General features: G+C 45.0%; 1 long non-coding RNA gene across 2 annotated transcripts; it reads right to left on the bottom strand.

The window, feature by feature from the left end:
* Positions 1–1,078: 1,078 nt before the first annotated feature.
* On the bottom strand, positions 1,079–27,344 carry LOC139053042 (uncharacterized). 2 transcript variants are annotated; one of them, XR_011510182.1, is made up of 6 exons: positions 26,883–27,344; positions 23,831–23,930; positions 21,112–21,249; positions 18,754–19,028; positions 2,517–2,618; positions 1,079–1,214 (listed from the first exon to the last, which is right to left on the bottom strand). It is a non-coding gene; the product is annotated as an uncharacterized lncRNA (long non-coding RNA). The 2 variants fall into 2 exon arrangements; XR_011510181.1 differs by lacking the exon at positions 2,517–2,618 and having other exon boundaries at positions 26,883–27,313.
* Between the last annotated feature and the right edge of the window lie 213 nt (positions 27,345–27,557).

Here is a 27,557-nt window from a genome sequence, read left to right as displayed (position 1 = left end):
AGCACTTTGCCGAGGTACTTGGCAAAGCATACATACATATTGAAATGGAGAAAGCTGAACAGGGTAAAGAATTTACGAAAACATCATAGATGTAAAACGTTAACATACACCCATAACACAAAGAATGTGGAAGAAATATTCAGTAAATTTTTGTCTGTTATAGCAACGGTACCCAAGAGGAAAGGGTACGAGATCATGAAATAAGCAAGAAAATTCTACCTTGCACAGCTCTGCAATGTGACATTGCCGAAAGGCATTGCATGGATTGAGTACATGTACATAGGCTGCAGCACTTGATTTTAACCAGCATGCCGGGGCTGCATCATTCGTCTGCATACTTGTGGTTGCCACTGTACATGACCATTTAGTAAGCTCAGTTACGGAAATGTTTTATTGATGCGAGTGGACACTACCAATCATAAATGTGTTTCTCAGATAGACTTAAATTGGCTCACATGATACAATGCAGAAAAACATCTCTGAGATGATGCAACATTGTTTGCTTTCTATTTGTTAATATTCATGCAAAGGCACAAAAAAAGTTCAATAACTACCTTTAATTGCCACTTATGCGCAGACTGGTAGTGTTTAGATCATATCCTAATTCAGCCAGGTGACATAAGTCGTCTTGATGTGACACTGTAGCCTACTAAGAAAATGCAGTCTTGTGAAAGTGATTAGCCCTAAAAAAAGCGATAAAATATGTTACGTGTCAAGTACAAGTTATTTCAGTGATGATATATTGCTGAATTGACACGAACACGGTGACACATACCTAATTTTTAAAACATTCGGTGTGGCTGCTGCATGTACAGTTTGTCTAGTTTGTCATGCCCATGCTAATGCCTCATTTTTTAAACATCATGCTGTGTGTACCATCTTTGAAATGTCAGCTATACAGAGCCCTACCATTCCTCGCATAGAAGAAGTTGTGGCACAAAATACTGTCAACAGCGCAGTGCCACAGACAATTAGAAGTGATGACAATGAAAGTAAACGTGCCATACATGCCACAGATATGGTCACGGCAGCAGAATTTACATCAACTTTCTCTCATTACGTTATGAGCTTAGGCAAGTCGAAATGTAATGGCATATTTATTCAGTATTCTTGTCGTGGCACTTGTGTGATCCTTGTATATAGCGATGCGATGGTACAGGAATAGAGAGCTCAGGTGCTGTCCCGAAGTTGAAAGGCAGTCTTTCCATATTTGCCTGAAAAAAAGAAAAATGAAGGAGCATAAACAACTTGCAGTTGCTTCGATACGATTATGGAAGGCTGCAACAGAGGCAAGAAACGTGACAACTCAGGATGGTAACTTGTAACAATGGTTTGTGCTGAACGGTTCGTCATTCATCAAGTGTCAACATGGCGATTAGAAAATGCAGAAATGAGGTGTATGAAAGTACGTAAAGTAAACTTTAGCTTACAACAGCATTTCAATTTACACACTGAATGAATTTAATCAGACAGTGTAGGTAAACATAGCATTAAATAGATATACATTTGCACCTTCACATAAGAGATTGTCAGTGTAACAGATTCACCAATGGAACAAAATATTTAACTTTCTAGGAGTTGTCCCTCGAACATGTGTTTCAAATTTCAATATACTGAAGTGTGTTTATACTCGATATCAACGTAAGGAAATGTCACTTTCACCGCAAAGGTATACCGAGACAACATACCAAGCTTGTCCAGATGAAGATGGTTGAATGGTTGAACTATATGCAGCTGCTTACGCATGCACCTCTAAAATTGTGCGCTGCACGACCACTGAGATGAAGCACTGTCATTAACGATGAAATGTGTGAGTGAAATTTTTGTGCCTCACACGATGTAATGTTTGGCTGCGAGTGAGTAATGGGAGACGATGGTGAGTGGAGGAGGACGGTGGTTTGATAGCACCGTTTTCCTGTGCAATCACGGGGAAAGGGGTGGGGTGCGGTTACACTATCAAGAACGCAGAAGGGAGGGGGGGGCGTGAGTTGGCAAAGGTCGTTTAGAAATTGGCTAGATACAGCAATGGCAGTCATAGCAAGGATTTGTTGAAGCTGATGTGACATTTAGGACCAATGATAACTGCACCAGTCACCCTTCAGTTGCTCCGACTACAAGTGAATTTGTGTTCCTGGAAGCGGCTGGTTTTCATGGGCGGTGATTGCGCCTGTTCGGTGTGTGGGCCTACAAATACCTTTTTTTATAAAATAAACACTGAGTTGAAAGTTAGCACTCGTCATCTTGTCTTACTCGGCTCCGCGTTGTTTAGCACGAAGACCCCACTGCTTATATATTTTAAGCATGTTCGCAGTCGTAGGTGCATGTGGCTGAGCACATGTACCGCCTGTGCACCGTTTAAAAGTAATCTGCAGTGAGTGCAAAGAGTGGGTGCGCTGAGATGGTGTGGCATCATGTGCACTGTTTTCAGGTGCCTCAAGGTTTGGAGACTGAGTAAACTCGAGTTTCTGAGACACTTCGATGCGAGAGGCAGACAGCTCCCCACCGCCGGCACTTACAATGCCAGTGCAGTCCCAATTCAGGCGACACTGTCAGCAGCAGGGCCAAACCAAGCATGGCTGCCACTAGTTCGCAACGCCAATGTGAAGAACTTGGCAACACTGCACGAAAGCGTCTGCTGTCACCAACTTTCATATTCAATAACATTTTTATCTTTTTCTCATACAAATTTGCTTATTCCAATTGCATGATATTTCCGAAAATGTGGCCTCTACTGTGTAAAACTCATGCACTACTGCACTTATATACATAGTAAGTGAAACTGCAATATAAGACTTAAAGTTTCGATATAATGCACATTGGAGATTTCACCAAAATGTCAAAATTCACCTGCAGTTTGAGTGTTCTATAGAACAGCTAGCACCATTAAACCAGTTCTAGAGTGAATATTTTTGTAAGAGCAAGTTCATGCCTAAACGTCCAACTATTTACTGCTAGCTGTTGCCTGATTCCCACAGTCATAGCTGCAAAATATGGGGTGTCTGAATGAGAAATCGAGAAATTGTAGATAAATGTTGGGAGGATCACCTCGAATTGTATTATTGACGTCGCGTTCCTTGTATAGTGCAATAGTGTTTGTGTTAAATGAGTTAGCACATGATGTACTACAATGCTGCACTACGGGAAACTGAACAGTCTGCTCAATAAACAGCTTCTTTCAACTCCACGTAATGCTGCATGTATGACGCTCCTGCGATGTATTTCCTGGAATTTGCATTCAAGCTGTGAGAGACAAGTGTAGTCCACAAGAGGTCCTGTGCACTGTATTGTGAGAAGTACGGTTCGAAATTGAACTGGAACACATGGTGCACAATAAAATGATAGTGCATTCCACATCCCAGTTTCATCACTTCTAAAAAGTGTGCCTGATGAGAACAGTACTTTCAGGTTGTGCACAGACTACTGACATACAAACCAACAGACATATGTGTTTCCATTTGCTGTGCCACGAATGTATGACAAGTAATGAAAGTGGAGAATGTGAGTGCTTCTTGCACCTAAGTATGCGCAAAGTGTAATGCCAAAGTATTATCCAAGTAGAAAAAAGAAATGTGTTTAGCTTTTATAAGACTTTTCATGCGTACGAACATAATGGTTTCTCATTTGGCTGGAAGAGTTCGTGTGCCTGGTTAAAAAAAAAATTGGAACAATGTTCAAACTTTCGCTGGTCACTTTTACATCTACATGGACAATATTCCGTCATAAAAACCACACGACCAGCACGTAAGTCATGTATCGCACCCTTTTCAATGCAGTGAGGTACGCCAAATTGACGATGAGCACACAAAATCTCAGGGCGAAATGTTCGAATGACGACATGAAAAGTAGCGAAGGCCAAACCATCACAATTTGCATTCCTTGCGCGACTCTTTCTAAGTCCATCTGGACACTTTCCAGCCTTCATGCCACGCAATGCCAACATGAGGAAGTGCTTGACACCTGTAAGACAGGTGCACCTTTTGCTTGCAGTCTACATTCCTAACGAAAATATCAAGACCTTCATAAAATTACATCTTCAGGTGCTTGCTGCCTTGATAGTGGTGGGCTTCGAATAGCTCAGCGTGGATGCATACCCTTATGTAACTGCGATTGTCCTCTACCTACAGGAGATGACTCGCGGCCATCGGGGTGCCAAGTCAAGGTCGCATGTTATTACTCATACATATATACGAAATCCCACGAAAAGTACCCGAGTACAGAAAAGTAACTACCGTATTTATTCGAATCTAGGCCGATAGTTTTCTTGTTTTCAAATAATCATACTGTCACGTGGTGGTGACGTTGAAAAACACAGTAGCAATACTGTGAAATACAAACTAACTTTATTGGGCACACCTGTGCCCACAAAAACATGCTACACTTATAGCACAACGGTAGCGGTGCTATCTCATCAGCGGGTCAAGCGCATTGGCTTTTATACATCGGTCGTCGAACGTTCCAGAGTAATTGCTGGGACCCGCGTGCCTTCCACAAAATTCACATTATTTGCGTCGCGCACACATGCAATCAGATTACACACGGTTCGGCCACAGACAGCGGATGGAAGCATCGATGACATTTCCGACACTTCCGATATATGCAGGCGCCTCCTGCGCTGTGTGATAACATTGGTTAGGCAGTGAAACGTGTCGCATGATAAAAGGGTAACAAGTACACGTGTCAATATTCAAATCTCTAGGGTAGGCTTAGAATCGAGGATGTTAAAAAATGCGCCAGCTTTTCATTGAAACTGCTAAATATGGTGCATAGCTAGGGCCATCTAAAAAATTCAGTATTGCAGCCCCTACTAGCCGTGCCAGTAGCCAACCGTACACAAGCACGGTCACCATTTTGACCTGTGTCGTGTCAGCCGTATTGGTGTGCGGTGTGGTGGTATCGCGATGGCACCAAGCAGGATATGCCATTACAGTGCCGCTATCAAGCGAAAAGTTGTGATAGCCGCAGAGGCATTGTCAAACCTTCAAGCTGGGTGGGACCTCGGCGTCGACAAGAAAAATGTCCGTCGTTGTAGGGGACAACGACAGCAGCTTTTTGCGTGCACCACAACGAGGATGGCATTTAGCGGACTAAAGAAAGGCCGTCAGCACAAAGTGGAGACAGTTTTGGCCGACTTTGTTTGGATGCAGAGAACAGCTGCCCTTCCAGTGACAACAGAAGTGCTCCAAGCGAAAGCTAGGGAACTTTCGAGGGAGCGAGGCCTAATGCCAAAGCATTTCAAAGCCAGCCGGGGCTGGCTTCAGAAATTCATGCAGCGCTTCGGCTTCAGCCTCCAACATCGCACTTCAATCACCTAGAAGCTCCCAAACTATTTAGAAGAAAAGGCGATAGCTTTTCAGCACTACATGCTGCGAAAGAGAGAAGCGGCAGGCTACAACCTTGGGCAAATTGGCAACAGTGACCACACTGCTGTGTATTTTGATATGCCAGTGGCGTACACCATGAATGAAAAGGATGCCAAGGAGGTGAAGGTTCGGCCTACGAGAAGCAGCGCGCAACTGTGATGCTCTGCTGCACAGCTGATGGACATAAAGTCCCTCTTTATATGATATTTAAAAGCAAGACACTGCCTGCTCGAGAAACTGTCCCAAGAAATGTCATTGTGCAGGCAAATAAGAACGGGTGGATGACGGGTGTGATGGTGGAATAGTGGGATAAGACTGTGGCGACAGCGTTCAGATGCCCTTTGACAAAGAACTCACTTCTTGTCGTCAAATCTTACCGTGGGCACTTGACAGACGTGAAGGCAGCGCTCGCCCAGGCGAAGACGGACCTTCCTGTCATACCGGGCGGCATGATGGGCCAGCTGCAGCCACTTAATGTCTGCATCAACGAACCTTTCAAGGATCGTCTGCGGAAATATTACACGGGCTCGTTGACTGATGCAGCCCACACGCTAACGGCAACAGGCCGCACCAAACGTGCATCGCTATCGCAGCTAACGGCCTGGGTAGCTGCAGCATGGGGCGACATCACAGGTACTTTGATCATGCGCACCTTTAAATTTAAAGTGCAGCATATCTAATGCGCTTGACGGTACCGAAGATGGTGCACTGTTTGAAGGCGACAGGGACACGGAACATAGCAACGAGTCTAGCAGTGACGACGTTGAACGAGCTCTGCACATTCAGGCTAAATAAATGCTGTTTGCATTTTCTGAACGCTGTCCTCGGTTTTTTTTTGTTCAGTACATTCAAGGTAATATATATATTTTTTTTGTTGGCCTCGGACATTAGGCGGTCATCTTAGAATTGGGGTCGGCCTAGATTCGAGTAAATACGCTACTTGCAATGGCGACGGCTGTCGGGCATTTCCAAACATGCGCTGATAATCAATAGGTTAAACTGGCATGAGACACCGAAGCACTTGCCTACCTTTTCAATTTCACGCAACCCCACGGATATAATTGTTGTTGAAAGTCGCAAGCGAGAACCATACATTGTTGCACACGTGGTTGGGGGACCAACAAAACACGAGAGAGAGGGGGAGCCGGCAAACGGGCGAGGTGCGCCCCACTGCACCACGTACCGGCCGGCACATCTACTGACAAGCTGATCCGTTCCACCAGTTTTTAGGCGAACCGCCAACTCAGTGCGAGGCGCAGGCGCCCCCGACAAGGACGAAGGCCTCGGTGTGGCCAAAAGAGAACGTGGACTTTCTATAACTTCTCTCTTTCCATTCTCCTTTCTTCAATCTATCTTTCATAAATAAACCAGTCTCGAAACGGATCCCAACGAGTGAAGTTCCTTCCTTCGAGGCTCCTGCGTGCACGGCCAACGCCGTCCACCTTAGTTAACACGCAGCAAAAGTAGGTGGAGTCGTCCATGAGCGACAGCAATTAGAGTTAGCCCAAAGGCGCGAGCATTCATTTACATTTTTCGTGCCGAAACCCGGGAATACTTCGCCTGCTGACATCGAAAGGGCCATGGAACGACTACAAAAAGAAGCAGGCCGCCCTGCGACAAGCAATCGAGAAAATCATCGCAGCGGCCAGCGACCTACTGCTATCGCCAACCATCCAGGTCGGTGAGCTTGAGGAACGCCTCGACCTTCTCCTTGAACAAGCAGATGAGTTGAAATCTGTTAGCAAGAGCATCGAAAAGAAGATCGATCTTCAAGAATTAGATGCTGAATTAGAAGCTTGTGCAAAATACACCCAGAAAATCTGCTTCCTCAAAACAAAGATCAAGAGAGCTCTCAGGAGTCAGACAGCCAACGAGAGCCGGTCGGCAACTCCGTCAGTGACAGGCAACGTGTCAGAGCAGGAAGCATAGCACATTGTTTCCGTACCACCTGTGGCATTCCAGCCACTATCAGCAACCTCCGGAGTGATGCGGGTAGGTGTGACCACAGCACCCGACGAAATTTCTCGTCAACTAGAATCATTCTGGGAGATGGAGCACCTTGGGATCGTCGCCAATGCTGACTGCCAAACACGACCAGTGGCGTAGCTAGGTCGCGTGGCACCCGGGGCCCTTAGGTCTTCTGTCACCCCCCCCCCCGCCCCGCTGGGTGTAGCCGGTGGAAAGAGGGGTGTCTCAGACGTATATGACACCCCCCCCCCTCACTGGCCCCTCGCACCCGGGGCCCAAGGCCCCCCGGCCCCCCCTGTTGCTACGCCACTGAACACGACAGCGTTCTGTGGGTCTTTGAAGAAACCATCATCCACAAGAACGATAGATACCACGTAGCTCTCCCATGGAAAGAGAACGCGTCAGACTTGACGGACAATCAGAGCACATCATCGCAGACTTCGCTCATTAACGGCGAAGCCGCTGCGACATGAAGCCATTCTGGACTACGATCAGGCAATCAGGAACTACCTGCAAGCTGGACACACCGAGGAAGCGAATGAACTGGGTGAGTCCCCGCTGGGGCCAATTTACTATGCGCCATGCCACACCGAGGTGTGCTCTGGCCTGGTAGCAAAACAACTAAGTTGAGAGCCGTATTCGATGCCTCTTCCAAAGCGGCGGAAAAGCTGTCACTGAACGACGTCTTCTTCGCAGGACCTGATCTAAATTCAAACGCTAACCTAAGCCGAGACTGCCGTAAAATCTCGCCCACTGACTTTCGCATCTTCGGACGCGGGGGAGCTTATGCCCTTGATTCCAGCCCATTTCCTCGTCAGCCGCCAGCTAACGAAATTGGCTCCCTTCCGAGAAACCACCGAAGTCAAATCGGCAGCAGAGACACGCCAATGGAGACGACGCACCGGGCTTGTTCACTCATTCTGGCAACGGTGGAGACGCGAATGCCTACTGCAACTTCATTTAGCGCTTTCACAAAGCCAGGCAGTGGTAGAGGCTTCGGTGAGGGAGACATAGTTCTCCTCCGGGATGATCGGGCTACACGTCAGATGTGGAAAATGTGTCGTGTTTTGGAGACCTTTCCTGGAAGAGATGGCTGAGTATGCGCTTGCAAGATCCTTCTCCCGAACTAAAGCGAACTGCGACGACCCGAACAACCCTTGTACCCACTCGAGCCCAGGGAGGTGCCAGCCTGTGCTAACAATGGTGGCCGGGAATGAGCCGGCGCTCATTGCGGGGGAGGATGAAAGTCGCAAGCGAGCACCATACATTGTTGCACCCGTGGTTGTGGGACCGACGACGCAAGAGAGAGAAGGAGCCGGTGAATAGGCGAGGGGCGCCCCACAGCACCACGTACCGGCCGACACATCTACTGACAAGCTGATCCGTTCCACCGGCTATTCGGCGAACCGCCAACTCAGTGCGAGGCGCGGGCGCCCCCGACAAGGATGAAGGCCTCGGTGCGGCCAAAAGAGAACGTGGACTTTCTGTAACTTCTCTCTTTCCATTCTCCTTTCTTCGCTCTATCTTTTGTAAGTAAACCAGTGTCGAACCGGATCCCAACGAGTGAAGTTCCTTCGTTCGAGGCTCCTGCGTGCACGGCCAACGGCGTCCACCTTAGTTAACACGCAGCAAAAGTAGGCGGAGTCGTCCAAGAGCGACAGCAATTAGAGTTAGCCCAAAGGTGCGAGCATTCATTTACAATTGTGAGGTGGATTAGCGTACTGTAGAAATTAACATTTGAGTTGATCAATAGACAAATGGACAAGCTGCCAGAAGTTGATGCATTGTTAAAGGGCCCCTGAAACGGTTCGGACAAATTTTGTAGGCGCGTAAGGTACAGCTTAGGTAGAACATTCGCACCACAATTTAAGTGAAGCGTTACGTATTAATTGAGCTGCAAGCGATTAGAAGTTACCCTCCTCCCTAGCTATGCTTTTCCTCCTCAACTCGCTCGCCGAGCCAGCGGCGCTAAGCTCCGCTTTCACTGGTGCAGCGTCACGATGCGACGTCACATCGCTCAATTCCGGTTGTTTAGGAGCACGCCCCCTCCCGCGCAAGGCCGCTCCGCTAGCCGCTTGGCCGTCGACCGAGAGCTATCGAAGCAGCGTGCGTTGCGAGCATTCTGTCGTAGCGCCGAACGTGTCCGGTACTCCGCTAAAAACAGGCAAGCTGGTCATTTCGGCAAATGACTGGAGGCATAAACTCAAGCTGATGAAGGAACTTTAGCGTAGACGTACGTGAGCAGCCTGATCGGTCTGCACGGTCCAGACACTAGCTGGCGCAGCGCTTAACCAGTCAAACAAAGCGCTAATATTGCTCTAACCAAGTGTAAAGCATTTCAAACATTTATAAATCAACGTGCTGATGATTACACTTCTGCGAAAAATACACACCAGCAGCAAAGAATACACTTCGTTGCTGCTACTGTGTATGGTTGAGCTCTGTGCCACCAGGTGGCTGCACCGTGCAGACCGTTCACATTTGCCCTTCTGCTCATCTCGTGGCTCATCCCGGCACTGTCAAGCGGCCAGACCCTGTCCCCTTGCGCTTGCGTTTGCCCTAATACTGGACTCGCGGATTGCAGGTCGCTGGGTTTGCAGTCCACAAGGCAACAAAGTAGAATCATAGTGCTCGCGAAAAGACTGAGACCGACTCTGACCGCGGAGCTCTCGTCAAAATGGAGTACGTTGTAACACAAGCAGACGACACTTGCTGTGTGCCGGAAGTGCTGAACTGTACTAAAAAACTCTTCTTGTGTATTCTCTTTAATTTATTTTCTTTTTACAAAAACAAAGTAACTAACATTCCAACTATTACGAGCATCATTTGTTCACCATAAAGTTGGAAAAATTATCGACCACGCGCCCTGGTCAGCCAATCAGATAGCTCGCCCATGTGACGTAATATGGGTTATTTGCATCATATGGGTAGGGGCGCCTTAAAATTCCGCCGAGCAGTGCGCTGCGATTGGCAGCGATGTGTATTTTTAACACCTTATAATAAATTACACGCTTTACGCAGAGCACTTAGATGCATCAATTAATGATCAGAAGAACCTACTCTAACGACTCAGTAGGTTTGTAGAAAATCGCCAAAATCGTTTCAGGGTCCCTTTAGGGCTGGCTGTTTCACCAGCAACAAATACGAACAAAGTGGTCGCCAACGGCATCTTGGAGGGCACAGAGAAAATTTGAAATCAAATTCACCTCTAAATAGTCGTTACAACATAACAAGGGGAATGCAATTTCGAGGATGAGAGGTCAAAAGCCCTCTTGAGGCTTGACCGGCCCTGCATGTTATAAACTTGGCACAGGAGTGGTTGCAAAGCAAAAGAAAATGTTCAAAAGAAGCTCATAAACAAGGCAATGTAATAATGTTTCTAAATCAGTGTTGAGAGATAAGCTATATCAAAGATTTATTTAAAATATATTAAGGGAAGACCATGTTACATTTTGAATAGTAACACCCAAGCATAAGAGCGTAGAAAAGCCTTGAATTCTGGAGGGTTCATTCTTCCGATATCAATGTCTATTTCTTTAAAAGAATTTAATAACCTCGGTAAATAACTTTCAAGCATCTGTTTGCTACATTTGTCGTATGTCTCACAACATTCCATATTTCAGTGCGGCGGGTGGTGCAGGCAGGTACATTGCGATGCTGGTTGGCAATTTCCGCAAGCGTAACATTAAGTTTCTTTATACTTAAGTAACTCCCGTAGGAGTCTATACGTGTAGAAGTCATTAATTTTTCTTATGTGGTACCTATCGAAAAGAGGTGCGGTGTGTTCAATGTAAGATACATCGGTAATAATACGTAGCACCCTTTTCTGCATGACGAGCATATTGTTCAGATTTGTCTGTGTGGTAGTACCTCATACTAAATGACCGTAATTGATATGCGAGGCAAACAAAGCATTTATAAAGCAGTATTTTAACAGATGTGGGGAAAGTGTGTCTACTGTGACATGGCATACCAAGTGTGCTGCTGATTTTCTTGGGGGCTTAGCCTATGTGGCCATCCTATTGAAAGCTGTTGGAAAAGGTTACACCAAGAATTATAATTGTGTTCACAACCTCAATATTCATAGACTCAAACGTTACATTGTTATGCTGTGGGATTTGTTTACCTGGAGTTCAAAAAATTACTGTTTTGGTCTTATTGCGATTAACGTGCACACAATTCTTGTTTGGCCAAAAAGAAAGCCTATGAAAAGTTCATTTGCCATTCTCAGTAAATCTGTGTAGCTTTGAGACGATAAGAAAATACTAGTGTCATCACAATACATAACAAATTTTGCTTGTTGGTAAATAGGTATTAGATCATTGACATAAATGTTGAAAAGTAGCGGCCCGAGAATACTTCCTTGTGGTAACCTGAAATTATTTGTTTGGGTTGAGATTGGAATTCATTTATTGAGACAAATTGATGTCTGTTATTGAGATAGGAGAATAATAATGTGAGTGGCGTGCCCCTTACCCCATACCATTATAGCTTACTGAGGAAAATATTGTGATTGATGTAGTGAAAAACCTGCGTGTAATCAACAAATATACGGATTGCTAATAACCTGTTGTCAAAGTTTTTTAAGGTGTACTCTTTCTGAACTAATAGTGCCAGTTCTGTGGATTTGTGCTTCAGAAATCCCTACTGAGCTTCAGTTACAAGGTGGTATCTGGTACAAAATGATGACAACCGATTTTGCATAATTTTCTCCAAGCCCTTTGAGAAAATTGGGAGGATCGATGTTGGGTGATAATTTTGTACATTTTGTTTGTCACCTTTTTTAAAAGTGGTGGTTACTCTGGCAGTAGTCATTCTGTTAAGAAAAGTACAAGAAGTACACAAGTTGTAAATATACACTACAATTGGGGCGATATCATAAATGTCATATACAATAGGCTGTATGCGCAGGTCGTCTATGTCACAGCTATGTGAACTTTTGAGGTTCAAATAAACGTAACACACCTCAGCAGAGTCGGTGTGAGAAAAACGGAATTTTCGTTTCTAGGTGTTGTGATATCATTAGTGGGGCAATAATTTGGGTCAACATTCTTGGCTGCAAAGTATTGGTTAAATACATCACCAAGTTCCTCGTCTTAGACTAGGTGTCCGTTTAATTAAATTTATTGTGGTGACTCTCGTCTGCTTCTGCCTCGTAAGAGTGTTTATCTTGTACCATAGTTTATCAGTTTGTACTGTGCAAGATTCAAACTCCCTAATATAATGTGCATCGCTTTGCCGTTCGTAACTGTTTTGTTAATTTACTTCTGAAGGTCTTAAACACTGTAACATAAAGGTTCCCGAGTTTCTTAAAAGTTCGCCTACAACCAATCTTGTTTTCTAATTTTCGTTAAAAGCTCTTCGTTTACCCAAGGCTTTCGAATCTTTGTACTGATTTTTCGCTGTATGCTGCCACGACCGCGACGTTACTAATGAGGATATCGTAAGCCTTTTCTGGCGAGTTTTCTAGAAAAAGCTTTATCCCAGCAGGTCCCGTGTATCTCGATCTGAAATACTTCCACAGAGTTTCCCTGATGCTTTGCAAGGTTACACACATTTTCTTTGTTTTCTTCGTACTTTTCGGAGCGTTAAGAGACATACATATTGGCATATGGTCACCTACACAGCAGCTTAGAACGGCATTTGAGACGTTGGTTGGGTCACAGTTTGTGATAAAAAGGTCAAGCAGTGCAGCAGATGTGGAGGTTGATGTTTCACACTTTATAACACTCGTGTAACCATATGTGCAAGTAGTCTTTCAAAGTCTACTGTTTAGCGAGTAGCACCTTTCATGTCAGTCTTAAAGTCACCGCCAATCATAACTCTCTACCTATTCTAACTTGTAAAAATAAAAAATTTCTCAAGTGAAAAACGTGCAATAGTCTTCCTCAGGGGCACGATAACATGTGGCAAGATGCAAGCACTTGCTTTCAACAAAAAGCATTTCGTAGTCATTGGTAATACAACAGAAATCAGTTAACAAATCAGTTTTCCCACAGTCATCTATAAATAACGAGAGACCTCTGCCACGTCTTGATGTCCTGTTCAAGTAAAATGTGTTTTTGTTAGGCAATTTAAATACCGCAGTATCTTCATTGTACAATGTTTCACTAAACATAACATCACAGTGTCTGTATGTATCCACATTCTCCACTTTGTGTCTAAGATGTTTCTCTCTTTCTTGGTGGTCCTGGCGCTGCTGTATGACATCAAAGCGATCTTTTGAGAGTAGCTAGCTTCCAATTCCGGAGTGTCATTATTCAGCAACTGAACATTCGTACGTACACAGCTCAGATGTTTTCTACCGAGGCCTCGAGGAGTGAAGCATTTTTCCTTTGGTATATGTTGAAAACTGTGCATAAGGAAATGCAGTTTCAGAAAGCAACCAAACGAACAGCACGCCTACAAATGTAGAGCCTTCAAGTCATCTTCATGTTTACTCACCGCAGCAATTTCACCTGGTTCCCTACGCACGAGAGTCGTACCACCTGTGTGCCATACGAACTGATAGCCTGATACCTTCGCACATTCATTGGTGGATGTAAGCACTTTCCTAGACCGAGATGTCACATTTTCACAGATGTACCGCTTATCGTTGGGGCCATTTTGAGCCATTCTTTTAGCCATGAAAGCACTCTTAAGTTCACGGCGAGCACAGCACATGATAATCCCTGATGTCTATCCAGGCTTTGATGGCAATCTGTGGAGTGCTACTACGTCTTCTCTAGTTATCACTTTCGGCTCTAGCTCTCTCGCAAAGTCATTCACCTTTTCAAGAACATCTTCCCCCTTCGTTTCAGCAATGCCGTGGTCTGCGACGTTGAGGCTTGGACTAGGCCATTCAAGAGCCTCGATGTCAGCCTGAAGGTGGTCTAGCTCTTTTGTGGTGCTGCATTTCTCCATATTCTCCACTTTGCCCCTAAGATCTTTAGGTTCTCTATCTTGGCGGTCCTGGCACTGCTGTATGATATCAAAGCGATCTGAGAGTAGCTAGATGGCTTCTTCACTGCCGTTAACCTTAGTCAGTAATTCGAGCAGCATGTTGAGCTTGCGGTCCACATCTACAAGCCTAGTGACCACTTCACTGTTGTATGCTCTTGCAACTGTGTTCATGCCGTCTTCTGTCCTACACCTTTCACGCTTCCAGTGCTTGTTTGCGAACTTTTTTACCTTAAAGTGCTGCTCAGTGACATGCGACCATGCTCCTACGTGAAATGAAAATTCACACTGTACAGGTCACTGCAAGATCACCATCACTCAGCACCAGGGGCGTAGCCGGGGGGGGGGGCTTATGGGGCTTCAGCCCCCCCCCCCGAAATTTTTTCCTGCTGTCATGCGCCGCCGACCAAAACAACTCCCGGCGCAGGAAATCATGCTCGATTTTGTCTACAATGTCCTTAATTCACGCTCGAAAAGACATTGTAGCATGAACATTGCGAAATCGGGCTGGAATTTGCGGAAACGCCCATGCATCGGGAGTCACATATCGTAACGCAAGAAGCCCCACCGAGCACAATATTTCAAGGGCGTTTTGATGGCAAGGGAGCTCGTCTCGGCATCTCGCGGAGGCCGCGGAATCTACGGAGCGCTTGGATTTCAATCCTGAAACTTTGTGGGTATAAAGTTCTCATAATATTTTGATGCGAAAGGTGCATTGACATTTCCAAAGTCGTGCTTTAGATTTTCAATTCCGGAACTTTGTGGGTTTAATGCTGTTAAATATTTGACGCCAAAGGTGCATCGACTTTTCTAAAGTCATACATCGGGCCATACAAAGAGACAAGCGAAATCAACACACAATCAGACAAGTTGACAAAGCATGCACGAGGTCCGATGACACAAAGCGTTGGGGTGGTTCATTTGTGCCGTCGGGTCACAGAAAAGAATATGACCATTTTTTTTGCACCTGCGTCAAAGCATCCATGTCGGACAGTAAATCCACCATTGTAACGAAGTTCTTATTTATTTTTCTACGTAGACTTTTATTCGCGAGGATACATTGAGCCTCTTTCTCTCTCTCTTTTTTTTTGTTCTCGCAACACGGCGGGCTGCCAATCCAGCCAGAGCGCATGCGTTTTTCTCGTGCTGCATCGACAACCACGCGGCGCACTTGGATGCGCGTTCGTTTTTCTCTGGCCGACTGCATTTTCGCCTGGCAGAGTTTTGGACGCTTTCTGGCTAGCAGACGAGAATAAGAAACAATGCATAGTCGCTCGCCGCCAGTACGGCGGGGACTCGACAGATTGCAGCGCGTTCGCTTGAACAAAACCTCTCCGGAAAATTTTGTCTCGCCGGTGTAGCATACCGAGCAGTGTGCGTATGGTTTTCTGTGGACCCAGCGTCACACATTTTCTTCGATATTCCTTCGGTAGCCACACTAGGTGCCCAAAGTAGGCATTCGATTGTAGCCAACATGCTTTCCTTTGCGTTATTCTATTTCGCCGCCCCCCGCCCCACAAAAGAAAAAAAGAAGACATTGTTGCGGCACAGCGAATTGTCGCATGGTGAAAGTTCGATTTTGTAACTTGTTTTGCGGAAAGTAATGGGCCACGGGACGCTTCAGTTGCCGGATACTATTTTATTATTGCGATAGCAGCTATATGAAGACTCCAGGCGCATTCCTGCCGTTTCCCTCATGTTCTGTATAAATAAAGGCCAAGGGCGATAACATCGTGACCGCGCGTAGCATGCTCTATGTGCGAGTGAAAGCGTGGGGGGGGGAGAGGGATGGGGTGAGCCGACGATGGTGGCTCAGTCGTGTGTGCGCAAGGGAGAAAAGCGGGGAGGAAGCGCGCCGCCTTCAGTCGCACACAATACATTTTGGGAGTGGAGGGAGGGGGGGGGGGCTGTGAATCTGTGGTTGCGCAACCTGTTTATTTGCCTTGTTTGACTCATTATATATAGTGACTTTTTCTTAGGTACGTAGATTTATTGGAGACTTATACGTATATTTAAACATCTTGTTGCGAGGTTATGTCTATATGCGCAGTGAACTGTGCTTCCAGTGACAATTTTTTGCCCTACATCAAGCTGTATCTTCACATTTGTATATTCCATTGCATCTTCGCATTTCTAACGTACGAAAGCGAGTCAAATGAAAGTGAGACAACCCGCCCAGGGCAATAATGGTTCGGTTCATTATTTCCGAGGCAAGCGCGTAGCACATACGCATCTCATTTACAAGTGACATGCAGAGGTGAGGTTAAATGTTCTTTAATACTCTCATACACTGGGTTGAACATGGTTGCGTGACATAATGGACACTCCATAAGTTGAACAGCTTGGTGTCGTGAGGTTTTTGACAAATGAAGATGTTTCCCAAAAAGAAATTATCCGCCATATGGCTGCCGTATGCGTTGAACATTGCGTTTCATTGGCCACTGTGAAGCGTTGTAGCAAACTGTTCAAAGAAGGACATGAAAGTTACAAAGATGATCCATGGCCGGGCATAGGCCACCGTGCAATCACCCCCAACACAACTGAAAAGGCCGTGGTTGCTCAGTGGCTATGGTGTTCGGCTACTGAGCACGAGGTCGCGGGATCGAAGCCCGGTCACGGCGGCTGCATTTCGATGGAGGCGAAATGCGAAAACACCCGTGTACTTAGATTTAAGTGCACCTCAAAGAACCCCAGATGAGGGTGACGACTTTTTGTCTGCAATTGTGACCGGGGATGACTCATGGGGACGCTACTAGTAGCCTGAAACACTACGTCAAAGCTTACAGCGGAAACATTTGAATTCACCACTCCTAAGGAAAACAAAGGCCGTCATTTCTGCCGCAAAATCTTGACTTCTTTTTAGATCGTTAGGGGCCATTATTGATCAAATTTTCTAAACCTGGAGAGACTCTAAATCCTTTCAGATATTGAGTAAGGTCGGATCGGCTGCGTGTCACAATCAAGAACAAACGACGCGGAAAATTAGGCATTGGGAAGATCTTGCTTCACGACATTGCCCGTTCCCACGCCAGTGATGTGATTAATACAAAACTGGCAAAGTTCAAGTGGTAAACGCTGCAACATCCCTCATGCAGCCCAGACCTGTTGGTTTGCGTCTTCCACATTTGGTAAAATTTGAAAAAAACTGCTTAAAGGAACAAGATTCGTGTCAGAAGATGACGTATAATCATTTACAGATTTTTGAGGCAGCAACCCAAGGAGTTTTATGAGACAGGAATTACGCGACTCGTTAGTAGGACAAGTGTCTAAATACTTATGGTGACTAAGTTTTAATAAAGTACCCCGTTTGTCATATATTCGCATTGGCTCACTTTCATTTGACTCGCCCTCGTATATTTTGCAAAACTCCTGCTTTTTATATGTGCTCTCTGTTGCGACTATAATTTCGAAGATATTACTCGCAATACACAACCGGTGACAGCTGCTCCTGCGCAATACATTCTACCAAAGGACAGCGTCATTGAGATTTTCCCTTGGTCGTTGCATATGTACGAAAATGTAAACAAGGTTGTTGAATGACACACACACACACACACACACACACGCACACACACACAAACACACACACATATATATATATATATATATATAAACGAGAAGAAAGAGGGTTATCCGAAGGACCCGATATTTATTAGTCATATAATGAGAGGCCAACAAACAATGACACCAAGTACAACATAGGGGAAATTGCATGTGCTTAATAAATGAAAATAAAGTAATGATAAACTAATGGAAATTAAAGTGGATGAAAAAACAACTTGCCGCAGGTGGGAACCAAACTCACAACCTTCGCATGTCGCGTGCGATGCTCTACCAATTGAGCTACCGCGGCGGCGTTTCCCCATCCACTTTCTTGGAACACTCCCAGGGTTCTACCAGTACACATAAATACCCAAGAGAGTGGATGGGGAAACGCCGCCGCGGTAGCTCAATTGGTAGAGCATCGCACGCGACATGCGAAGGTTGTGGGTTCGGTTCCCACTTGCGGCAAGTTGTTTTTTCATCCACTTTAATTTCCATTAGTTTATCATTACTTTATTTTCATTTATTAAGCACATGCAATTTCCCCTATGTTGTACTTGGTGTCAGTGTTTGTTGGCCTCTCATTATATGACTACACACACATATATATATATATATATATATATATATATATATATATATATATATATATATATATATTTATATCGCTCAACTAATTCTATAAGGAGGAGGCCGAGCTGCAAAGTGAGCCCCCCACGAACGAAATTTCTGGCTACGCCACTGCTCAGCACACATTGCCATAAGTTACACTGCTCCATGACAACAAGAACACAAAAGATGACAGGATTATTGCCTCGACCTAGAACACTTTCAACCGTGAACGTCATGTTTACATCATCAGTAACCCATCACACTGGCAGCAAACAGCAAACGGCGGAGTGTCTATGTACAGTGCGAATAATACCAAAGAATAGTAACCAACCTGCGACGGTAGATAAAACAAGGATTCGGCGGGCTGCATGCGATGCACTTCGCCGCTGCTGCGAAAGTGAAGGGCACTGCCCCAGCTGTGGCCGTGGCCTGCATGTGGTAACAACAGCGCTTGCGTAGAATCTTTGAGGTGATGTGGCCGACAGCAATGCGGCGCGGATTCAAAAGGTCAGACCGCCAGGTCCAGGAAAAGCACAGGGCAACGAAGTTTACGGCACCTACGAAGCTTGCCGTTCGCAGCCTCCAATTCCGTGACAGGGGCATAGCCTGTGACAGTAGAGAAAAGGATTCAGCGGGCTGCATGCAATGCGCCCCACTGCTGCTGCCAAAAAAGTGATATAGTCAAGAAAGTCAATTTGACCGCAGGGCGAGAAGCATTATGTGCCAGACACCGTGCGGCCTAGCATCTTGGCTCTTTACCATGACAGCACCCTATCAGTTGGCCATGACAGATTCTGAAAGCTGTTCATGAGAGATCAACCAGCATTCCACCTCGGAAGCATAAAAGATGTGAACACTGTCCACGTTTGGCACCCACGCAAGGTGGCTAGAGCGAAATGCAAAACCCAAAGATACAAAATGTTCATGGCCACGTAATCAAGCGTACCCTTTCAACTTGTACAATAAATTTTATTGGATTTGAAACAATAGCAAAAGTTGAGTACAGATTAAAAAAAATACTACATTGCGCAAATTCAAAAATGCCATTCTGTCATTTGCAACGGCCAGTGCCATTGTCCTATGGCCACTAGGAAAGAGTGCACCATATGTGGAACATGCTGCATGGAATATTCTGAAAGTTTATACATAGTAACCAGAGCTTACCACTTTCATTAGTTGACCGTTCGACATGACATAACATTGTATGTATTACGCATACACCTTCCTTGAGGTGGTCAGATGCATGAAATGCAGAGGCGGTGGCCTAACATGTTACAGCAACTCAGACAAGCTCGTTAGTCGATTTTGGGCACTGCTGCAAAACAAGGTCCCATTTCTTGATGGTTAGTGGCATTGGTGACAGTGTGCTCATAGGTAGCACGTGTTGCTAATAGCAATATGAGTGTTTTCCTTAATCAGCCATGTTGATTTCTTTACGTCAAGTCACTGCACTAGATGAGCTCCTAAAGCGAAGTTTTCTTAGCGTCTTGAACGTTATAACTGTCTCAATTAGCTGCTAGCACACGGTACAGGTGCGCTACGACACCAAGTGAAAGTGCACAATAAGTAAAGGTGTTGCTAAATTAAAGGTTCGTTTTAACGCAGTATTTCCAGCACCAAGCTTGCTGCTTTAACCATTACGCCAAGAATGCATTCCCGAAAGAGGCAAAGGAAAACACCCTTGCAATGTTTCGTCATGCGAGCCAGCGCTTAATGACGTTCGGGATTGTAGTCATGTTAAATAGCTATGATAACAAAGAGTGAGTGCATGATTCTTTCGGCTCACGATGAATAGAGATGATACGGGATTCAATTTCCACTGAAATTCGCTATCACATGTCAGTTTAGTGCGGTTCTAAAGGCTAAACACATGGTGTGTTGCAAATCACGTCGCAGTTCACTCAGTGATAAAAATTATGCATGCTCTGCTATGTCCACATTGGTGACGGAGGGATTTCTCATCACATAAATCTTCAGAAGGTGTTTTGATTCAATACACCATTTACCTTTGCAGGCTCGTGAAAGGTTCTCGTACACCTATTCCCACAGTGTGAGATGTCTGCATAATTTTTCTCCCGTAAATCCAATCAATGCACTACTCTTTCCTAGACCTCTTGTACCTTAGGTGTTCCTTGATAGTGCCCTGCCATGCCTTCAATGGCCAACATGACTATTACGTCAAGAAAATGACACTCCCTTGTCATATAGCTAGGTTGCACTGCTATTTTTGTTTCTTTTGAGCTAACGAAATAGAGAAATGACTATGATTTATGCTTTCGTTGCATAGAGCGTGAACATACGCTATGCAACGTTGTAGCAGTTACTTGGCATTACGACACATTTCATCTCTCGACACCTACTTCCTCTGATGACCAGGATAGCAAGGTATTTGGAAGGATTTGTAATTGTATATAATGTTTTGTCCAATGCAGGGATCTGACATTTGAAAGTCATATTAACAGAACTGATACTGTTCCGCGTAACTGCTCTGTCATGTACATGCTCAATCTGATCTGTAGGTCGAACTGGGTAATAAAGGCAATGTTAAATACATTTTACAATGGGCATTTGGAGGATATGTCAAACCTGTGTAGCTGCCATAATAAATAATAAGTGTTAGATCACATAAGCAGATCACGTAGTGTTCTATACAAATAGCAGTAGTACGTAACTGTAATGAAATACATACAAAATGAAAGGGGAGGTGCTGTAAAGCTTGAGCGTCAAGCTCAGATGGGGTAGTGATGATGTAGTCAGCTCGCACACGACAGGGGTGACTGGAGATTGCAGACACGGCCCTTTATTCTGCAGTTGGAACAAGCAATTCCTGCCAATGGAAAACCACAGACGTTGTAGAAAATTTGGAAGTATGTAGTAACAAGTTTGCATGTGAATGTTTATGCAGCCGGGTAACCTCAAGAAAAGTGAAATACTTCAAAATTATGGATATAGGTGCCCATAAAAGGCACTAAGGCTGCCATTTGAGGCATACATAAGAATCAATGACTGTCCTTTAGGCTGCTCCCCCGACCCCCAATACAGGCTCAATAAGTTCTAACGCTGTGCATTTGAGGATAAAGTATGATTTCCTTCGCGACTCAATCCACTGACTCCCCCTTTATTGTGAAATTCAGATTGTTTTCACAATAGAATGGCTTGAGGCAGGTTGCATAGATGAACATCCCGCAATTAGCCCACTCAAATGCCCATAAGTTAGTAAGGTATGATAACGACATCACTTACATGAAATGGCACATTTCTAAGGTCTCACTCTCTGGTAATGTCACAATGTTAGCAGAGTGATGAGAAGAAGGCTTGGTTGCGGAAGTAAAATATGTGGCCATCGAGCTTTAAGAATTGGAGATTAAATATCTCAAGAAACGTGACACACGCTTTTTTGTTAGGCAGTCTGTAAGTAGCAAAGCAGCTGTATATAGTTCCTCTTTCTGTTATTTCAACGATGTCGATTTGTGTAGAGTGACAGAAAATTCTAAGGCATGTGTGTTAGCTTATGAACTTAATAACTTTTTAAGAAAGTGTTATGCAAAAATTTTTCGCCAGTGCACTAATTGCAGCTGCCACATTACAGCGCAAACTTTCATGAACAGCCTTACGAGCTCAACACATAGAAATTGTGCTCATTGTTGGAAGCTGTCAGCCAAAAAAAAAATATGTGGAGCAAGTTCTTGAAATGCCACAGCATCTTGGAAAGAAAGTGGAGATAGGTTAGCGCCAAGCATGTGATAGTGTCCATTAGGTGACCCTTCAGAAAGAATAAAAACTTGCCAGGTGTGACAGGTCACATGATTTGCCTTGAGGGACACAAGAAAACGTGGAAGCATACAAACATGCTGAGGCACTATCAGTTCCATAAGGTTATCTCAACATATAATCAATCACATCATAAACTCGCACTCACGCTGCGACGTTTTATTCACATATTCATCAGCTCACTCCCAGGTCTGTTCCTCCTTTGTGCAAATGACACTTGGGACAACTTACTGAAAGCTCATACTCGTCTGCTCTGATGCTCTGAGCAGCATGAACGCACTTGTGATAACAATATCCGTCCGTACTTACTGACACAAGTTTAAAAACACAGTTATTTCCATTCACCCATAATTAAGGTAGCAATAATTTCCACTAGCTTGCAACCACATACACTGTCACAAACACTGGAGTTTACAATGTGCTCATAGGCACACTGCCTTTCACTCACACTTATCTTCAATCATGCATCTTGCCATTACTTGCTCTTTGCACTTCTTGCATGCCACGGTGGTGCAGTTGGTTCTACAATGTATGTTTAAAGGGGATAACTGAGGGGCGATAATGGACGAGGTGTGTCTTTCATTGAAAACATCAGTGTGCTTTAATGAAATGTATGTGTTACTCCGTCTGGATGACGTGGACATTGTTACCTGGTAGGCAATGAAGCAAGGATGTGCAGCAACAGTCTGTGATGGTACCCACATATATATATATATGTGTGTGTGTGTGTGTGTGTGTGTGTGTGTGTGAAAATCCCGAAGAGGATCTGCTGTAATAAGAACAAATGTCATGCATCTGTCGTAATGTCACATAGTTTTCATATGTACGGCTTGTTTGGTACAGGAGCACAGTTCTTCCATAAATCACTTGATGAAAAGTTTCCCCAGCAAACATTGAATGTTGTTGCTTTGTCACAATAACTACACAGTTAATGCCGCTACATTAAAATGCATAATTGTGTCTATCATCACGAACACCCTAAAGGCTATGAATGTGAGCTAGTTGGTACAAATTCATGGGTGAAAAACAGTGCAAACACGGACAAGGGAAGAACACAAGACCACACGTGCTGTGTTCTTCCTTTGTCCGTGTTTACGTTGCGTTTTCTTCGCTCATGGACCACGACAGAATTCAAGTCCAAGCAACAAATTAGAAGCCAAATAATGCATACAACTGCCACAACAAGAGTCATCCAAACAGAAAACTGACTGTGAAATGCGAAGTTGAATTCAGCAGTTAACAAATAAGATTGTGCTGCTATTACCGGCCAATAAAAGTATGAGGCCGACAGGGAGTATGCGCACAGTCAGTGTCGCACTCACTGGGGATTTCATTGCAATCCACACAATCTTGTTAATCCATAGTTGCTTATATCCCTACTGACGTGTGAAACGTAGGTAGATGTGGATGAATGGGTGCATTTAAGCAAGTGCAATTTATTGTTGCAGTATGTACAGATTCCCAACTCCTTGACAAAATACACAGTTTACACAGAGTAAGCACATAGATTTGTAATCATTTCTGATACCAGAGATTAACATTTATGTGAAATCCTGCAACATTACTTCAACTACACTGTACTGACTCTACAAATTGCTGCACAAAATGGAATTAAAAATTAAATAGAAGTCACTCACTGCTTATATACCTGCCTTACTTAAGTCTCCCCGAGCTTGGCGTGCATACACGTAAGGTCCTGGAAGGTGGTCTCCAGAGAACGTGTGAAGGTACGTGGTGCTGCAAGCAAACGATGCAGCATTTGTGTCAAATGGTGCAACTTGTAGGCGAAAATGTACAGAGAAAAAGAGTATAATAAAGTTTAATTTGGCATTTTAAAATCGCTTATTGGCATTGCTCATAGGTGGACATTTATTTAAACAAGTAAAGAGTCGCTGCGTTAGCACTGCAGCACCAACATTAACTAGAAAAAGACATGACATAGTGGCACCTTCTTCAAAGAAAATGAGTGCGAATAATGCACTTGTGTTACAGCATCTTTCTCTTTATCAATCAGGCCAAAAGCGTGCCTATTATTAACAGTACCAAGCCATACTCCGTCTTTGTGCATGTTACCACACATTAAAGAAGGCACTCGGGCTCTTCTATGTTCACAAACTGATAGGAGTACTCAACAATCCATATGAACATGCATACATGTTGAAGCGCAGTGAATAAACGTGAGTACAACACCTGTAGCACAACAATATGCATTTTTCTATCAGCGTCATATTGCTTCTCTAACAGAGAACAGTACATGATTGCAGTAGCTGTCATGCCCCTCATGTTCGTTCTATTCATTACTTGAAATCTTCTTCCATTACATGTGCATGTGCTGATCAACAAGCAGTGCGATGTTTGGTAAAGGTGCCGTTTAACGTAAAATGCCTGTCGAAGTGCGCTGATGCAGGAATCTTGATGCGTGGTGTTTGCTTGGTAATGGTTTACTGTTGCAGCTATGTGCTACATTACATATATCGGGAATATGTGATGTAGAAGACCAGTACTATGTGGCACTGTTCTGATTGAGTCAGCCATCATTACGAGTCTGCAATTCCTTTGTGACACAGTAAGATCGTCATGCCCTCAGTGCTCGATTGAACTTAGTCATAAGGGTAGCGACCAGCGTTACTCCCACACAACAGTTATCATCACTAGAGTTACCTCCAAGTACGCACATCATATCTGTACTGTCAAAAGAACCCCGTGACATTCAGTACTATCAATGGAGTGCAACGATGAAAACTAGCAGTTTTGAGCATGCTCAGAGGATGAAGTGCAAATTAATTATTAACTTGTGCACAAGACCTCACATCATATTGAGCTCATCCTCTGCTATGCCAAGCTGTTGCAAACAACGAATTGAGTATTACCCTATGCGAAACGTACATTGTGGCGTACGACAGAGCCCTAGTGAAACAGCTATTTATTCTATCACTGCACAGTAGCGATGGGAACCTGTTTGTGAAGAGTGGCGATTGTGAGAGTAGACTCTTAGATGCTGCTTTGTTTTTTGTGCTGTCTCAGTCGCTCTCTCGGAATGTAACACATGTATGATTAGTATAGTACCCATGGTCTGAAGTGTTTAAACTTTTAAGAGTGTGCAATCTTGTATTTTATATATAGATTACCTGTCCTCCCTACTGTAATGCCCAATGAGCGAAGTAGGTATGTAAAGAAAAAAAAGTCCGTGCGTGTTGTGTACAATTTACTCCCAAGCAGAATCACCTAACGTTAAAAAAATCCAAGGGAGTGTACTGTAATTCATCGCAAGATGCTGGCGGAGCGTGAAGTAAAAAAAAATATGGGTTTTTTACGTGCCAAACCCACGAAATGATTATGCGGCACGCCGTAGTGAGAGACTCCGGAATAATTTGAACCACCAGGGATTCTTCAACGTGCACTAAAATCTAAATACGCGGATCTTATCGCATTTCGCCCCACTCGAACGGAGGCCGTCGTGGCCGGAATTCGATCCGGCGACTTCGTGTTGAGCAGCCCAACACCACAGCCACTATGTAGCCATGTCGGGTCGGAGCATGACCTCGTGGGGTAATGTGGAACAAAATTGGCGCACCTAAAAATTGGTAGACAGCAGTTTTATCGGCTGCGTAAACTTGTAAGCATGCGCTTACTAAGCAGATTAACAGACACGGTGTCAGGCGCGCTCCGGAATGTCCGCGGTGTCGGAAGTATGGTTTGAGGAAGAGCGGTAGTAGCAGCAAGCGACCCTCGTATTGCCCGTCGCTTCAACGCGAACAGCGAGAACGCAGCGCACAGGAACCCTCGCTGAGCGCAGCCTATCGTAGACCGGCATCCAGATAGGACCTGCGCGGCCGCGCATACGCAGTCGCCGGTGGATGCGGCTTGCGGCCACGATGTTATCGCACTTGCACTCTGCACAGAACATCACGCGGCGATGCCGACGGCGGAAATCCGCCAGAATTGTTCATATATGTGTGCTATCGCAACACGGAAAAAAAAAATGAGGGGGGGCGTTCGGTAACGGTTACGCCATAGCCGGTTACACCATGGAGGAAGTGTAGGTGTGCGGGGCGGAAGATGAACATGAAAACGAACCAGATGCAGCGATTCCTAGGGAATGAGGGGCGGAACAAGATAGTCATTTAAAGTGTTCGAAGTTATGCTGCCTTCTAGTGGCAAAAAATGTTATTAATATTTAGATGAAGCATTATATCAACAATGAAAGGTAATTACATCAGAACTGCCCGTACAAATGAGTGAAATTCGCTTATGCTAAAAATGGGTCCAGTCATTTGTGCGTTTAGTACATTATTTTATAGAGTTGTTGTTACAGTCTCCAATCCGATTGCACCTTTCCGAGGATGGATGGTCTCTCTTTTTTTTTTTTTCATACGCGCAGCCGGAGGCAACGGGCGAGAGCACGCGCTTGTCGCCTGCAGAGCACCAATGGCGCACTGTGAAGCGGCAAACCTGATGTTACGTGGTCCCAAGCGACACAACCCCACGTAACACGACAAAGGACTAGCAATCGTTACAGCTACGCCTGGAAGTAAAGCGAGGTGGAACGGAAACGTAGCAAGCGGCTTCAAAAGCGCGTCGCCGCTGAGATAAAAGAGAACCTTTTGTTGCAAGCTAAATGCATGTGCACTTTTTTTTAACTGCGCCTAGACTTGCTACTTCGACAATGCTGCTATCACATACGCATACCTTTCCCGGACGTTTTCGTTGCAATGCTTCCACACCTTGCGTTGTTGACTTGCTGCGGATTTCGCCAGAACGCAGGGCGCGCGAAATAGCGTGTGACGAAACAGTAGGTATTTCCATCTGCCTCCGCGAAATAATTATTCCACGAAGTTGCGACACGGAACAGCACGTAGTATCTGGTCAACACTCAATACGTGTCCGCCGTACGGGTGGTCTGGTGAGGCAATGATTCGCAGAGAGAATCACCTGTAGCACAACATCACTGGTCTCATGCCACACGCACCATAGCACGCACCACGACACACAACACGCCAGCGCGCAGTAAATGGCAGCCACGTGAATGCAACAATACTTTGGCTGCGGCTATTACCGCCATTGGCTTGTAGCACGCCCCAAGGCACTTTCGAGTTTCGGTTTCGAATGACCGCGTATGATGTAATGCGTGCGAGCGAGAGGGTTAGGAGCGCATTCCATCGGCGATGGAGCGAGTGCTTGAGTGAGGTTGCGGCTAGAGTTACTGTATATGCTACCGTAGGTAGCTACCTGCGGTAGCACATACAGTAACTCTAGTTGCGGCAGCAGCTCGCGCAGGCGCAAGTGCTCGAGGGGCGGGTCTTGAACGGCATCGTTTGCTACGGCGAAGCGCGCTGGCCGCATTGTCTGCAAATGTGCTACTGT

Source organism: Dermacentor albipictus, unplaced genomic scaffold, assembly GCF_038994185.2.
Source record: "Dermacentor albipictus isolate Rhodes 1998 colony unplaced genomic scaffold, USDA_Dalb.pri_finalv2 scaffold_59, whole genome shotgun sequence".
NCBI lineage: Eukaryota > Metazoa > Arthropoda > Arachnida > Ixodida > Ixodidae > Dermacentor > Dermacentor albipictus.
Note: the sequence above shows the minus strand (reverse complement) of the source record. Positions and strands in the feature narration are given on the sequence as shown.